Genomic DNA, 4,061 nt, shown 5'->3' on the forward strand with positions numbered 1-4,061 from the left:
CCTTAGGCTCAAATCTCATGTGAGTAAACCTCACTGAACTCACTAAGATTTACTTCTAAGTAAACACACACAAGTGCTTGTGTGCTGGTCAGGATGATCCTCAGAGCAGGTCCATTTTCTGTTCCAATACCTAAAGAAATACCTGCAATGAGCAATACCAAGAAATGTCATACCGTCTTGGAAGTAACTCATCATCTCAGCTAGACATAAAAGTGAAACAAGGTGTAAAATACCTTGAAAGCCTCAATTTATTTTCGTGCCAGAAAGAGACTGTTCATTTAATTATTATCATTTTGTTCAGGAGGCCTAAATAGGATACGGTTCTGGAGATTTTAAAAACCGCCTCCAATTTCCCACCTATTATTCCACTATGTAGCAATGCATCTGCGAGATAGTGGGTCCAATTAGTGGAGGCACATTGCTCAAAGACAGTAAGAAGAGGTTATGTGTCCTGATTTACACCTCCCATTATGACACAACTAGAGAAAGAACCGCCACAAAAAAATGTTCAGCTGAAGCCAAGGGTGACCAATCCAGGTGTAATATGATCACAGCTCCATCTTCCAAACTAATAAGGCTGCCAAGTTGGCGTCAATGGCCAATTTTCTCTTCAACAATCAGGTTATGAGGCTATATGAATTTCACTCAGATGTGGAAGGGGGCCAGACCTCCTCAATAATGTCCTTTTCTTCCAGATAATAGACTAACTCCACCCTGATTAATAGCTGTTCCTCAGCTCCACCATTGGCCTAAAGGATTTTTGCTGACTTTGTCACCAGAGAAATATATGCTCTTGCCAGGCAATATGCATTCTCCACTTCTGAATGCTTTTGCTTCTTTATGCTTCTGGCTCTTCTTCCTTACCCTGTAAGTTCCAGCGCCATACAGCACATGCCAGTGAAAAGAGAAATAAATCACAGATTTATAAATTACACAAATCAGGCGGCCTATTTTTCCCTCCAGCCCATCATAAATACAGCTTCCTCTTGGCTAAATTCACCTTCCTGTACCCATTACAAATTTACATTTTCCCTCCTTCCTTTTCCTTTTGCATAGATCACAGTACTGTCTTGGTGTGTAATCATTTACTCTCACATCTGGGGCTCTCGGGGAAATGAGATCTACGTTTTCGGATGCATTTTCCATCAACAATTTCCCATGAATAAATTCTTAGCTATTCTGCAAAATACTTAGGAAGCAAGCATCTCAAACTTTGTCACTGGGAATTTCCTTTTCATGAGACACGGAAGATTTTGCAAGGAGTAACACTAGACCCAGTCTAGTGGGCCCACCCCATCCAGGCCCTCTCCCTCCATGACTTGGGAGCGGTGTCTCTTTCCTGGGCCACTACCAGTGACTTTGGAAGCCAGGGGAAGGTGGGAGGAGCTGGCAACCTCACATCTCCTGGGAGCTGGAGCAAAAGTCATGTTGAAAAGAGAGTACCTGTCTATTTCTGGTCAGCATCAGCAGAGCCATCTTTCCTATTGGGCTTACTGGTGCATTGCACCAGGGTGCTGACCTGTCAGGGGTGCCCCAGTGAGTGGGGAAGCTGTGCAGCTTTGCTGATGGCCTCCCCTTTCCCTGCCCACCCGCCAGCTGTACCCTGTCAACCATATGGCTGGCGGGTGTGCAGCTTGCTTCCCAAGCCTCCGTGGGAGGAGAGCGATCGCTGCAGAAGTTTGGGAAAAGGTCGACAACTCTGGGAAATGGGGGGGGGGGCGCTGGAGGGATCTTTGCACCAGGGCACCGGATATGCTTAAGATGGCCCTGCACATCAGTTTTGCATGTGTCTATTTTTAATTCAATGCTGCTCTGTTTCCACACCCATCTGTGCATTTTTTTAAATGCACAAAATTCACATTATTTCTGTATGTATTTAAAAATAAAATATGCATTTTACCCTAAAATATGGATGCATCTTAAAATGTAATACATGTAATGGGCCTCATTAATCTTTTTAGATGCGGAGAAAGCTTTTGATAATATTTCTTGGTCATTTCTGATTAAGATATTAGAGAAGATGGAAATAGGTCATTCTTTTCTGGCTGGAATTAAAGCGATCTATACTGACCAATCCGCAAAATTTTTAGTAAATCATATTCTTACAGACAAATGTCAAATAGAAAAAGGAACAAGACAAGGTTGTCCCTTATTTCCATTGGTGTTTGTTTTGACATTAGAAATATTGCTTCAGAATATAAGGACAAATAGGGAAATTAAAAATAAATAAATACATGTTACATTCTTGGTGGAGTGGATAACTGTATTCTGATCTGCTTATTGCATGTTTTCTGCAGCTTCTGGTGGAATAGTGCACAAAGAAGACACAATGCAGCAGTATTTGCACCACTGAGGTCATACTGGAGAAGGCTCTCATACGAATGGTTTGGTTAGCAAGGCAGGAAGGAGGAAATAGCAACATCAAGCTATAGCCAGAGCTGTCAACATCACATGAGCCACCTGAAAAGCGATTGATGGACTGCTCCTGCCTAATGGCCCTTAGGTTTCCTTGGAGACACCAGTTTGATAAATTATATCACAGCCTCCATCCAGAATTAAATCTGGCTTCACAGCAGGGCAAGTGTAGCCACAGTGTCATCCAAGGGCCCTACAGTAGTCAAATCACCGACCTTTCAACTTGCATGGACTGTGGCATTCAGTCACCTTAGCCTTCAGCCAGGAAATCATGCAATTGCACCTATGAGGGGGCAAATTTAGCTTGAATAATGCTACTGCAATTCCCATTGAAAGGGGATGTCAACCTGTGATATGGAAGGGAGACAGGTGAAAGTTATTTCTGAGGCCTGGGAGAAATCAACAGGCATTAGGACCGAGGAGATGCTAGCAGAATATTGCACCTTGGCCATCGTACACACACCCAGGGATGGAAACCATGAGATTAGACCTGGACAACTGCTGGTGAAAGGTTAAGAAGGAGACTAGGCAGGTGCATGAAAAACAGCTGGGAGAAAGGCCAGGGATAAGGGGAACCCTACTTGCTGTTGAGAGTGGTAGAAATCATAGGAAGTTCAAAGGGTGCTCCTTATGGCTTTGCCCCTTTTGCAGTTTTTCATTAACTACTTATACTTCAAAGCAGCTTCAAACAGTACTGAACTAGACAGACCAATGGTCTGGCTTAATATAAAGCACTCTCCATACCATTGGGCTTTGGCTACCTTGTATGATATGATATTCCTGTGCTCCTAATCAGCAAAGAACGTTCTGAACATTAATAGGCCAAATAGCTCATGTGGCAAAAGGCTGACCTCTTAAAAACAGCTTCCAGGTCACGCCTGCTGTCTGGTATGGCTTCTTCCATTTCCCACAGGTGTTACTTTTTTCATACGGAATGAGGGTGGTGCTGTGGTCTAATCCACTGAGCCTCTTGGGCTTGCAGATCAGAAGGCTGGCGGTTTGAATCCCTGCGTTGGGGTGAGCTCCCATTGCTCTGTCCCAGCTCCTGCCAACCTAGCAGTTCGAAAGCACACCAGTGCAGGTAGATAAATAGGTACCACTGTGGCGGGAAGGTAAACGGCATTTCCGTGCGCTCAGTTTAGTCATGCTGGCCACATGATCTGGAAAACAGTCTGTGGACAAACGCTGGCTCCCTTGGCCTGAAAGCGAGATGAGCGCCGCAACCCCATAGTCTCCTTTGCCTGGACTTAACCTTCCAGGGGTCCTTTTTTTATTTTTTCAGATCTCACCTCACCAGAACCTTTACTCCCCATTCATTTGGCAGCAGCTGGATTGGACAGCAACAGCAAAGAAGAAAAAGATATATTCAAAGAGACCTATTTTTTCGAAGTGGCCTCCATGACATGAAATACGACCTAATTCCTAGGTCCCTTCAAGAGAGGTCTACATCCCTCCCTGACATGCCAATTTGTTTTCAAGATGCAGAGTGGAATTCCAGGTCCCAGGCACTGTGTATATACCATGCTTTTTTTTAAAAAAAATAATAATTAAACAATTTCAACAGAACAAATTATCAATCAAAATAACCAATTACATTTTTTGCCCATTTTATCCCCCCCCCCCCCATTCTTTTGCACTATTTCTTC

At 43.7% G+C, this 4,061-nt stretch overlaps 1 long non-coding RNA gene across 1 annotated transcript; it reads right to left on the reverse strand.

The window, feature by feature from the left end:
* Positions 1-230: 230 nt before the first annotated feature.
* Positions 231-3,531, reverse strand: LOC310668212. Its single transcript, XR_014506660.1, has 2 exons — positions 3,267-3,531; positions 231-865 (listed from the first exon to the last, which is right to left on the reverse strand). It is a non-coding gene; the product is annotated as an uncharacterized lncRNA (long non-coding RNA).
* Positions 3,532-4,061: the final 530 nt, after the last annotated feature.

Source organism: Podarcis tiliguerta, assembly GCF_965153285.1.
Source record: "Podarcis tiliguerta genome assembly, chromosome: 17".
In the NCBI taxonomy this organism is placed as follows: domain Eukaryota; kingdom Metazoa; phylum Chordata; class Lepidosauria; order Squamata; family Lacertidae; genus Podarcis; species Podarcis tiliguerta.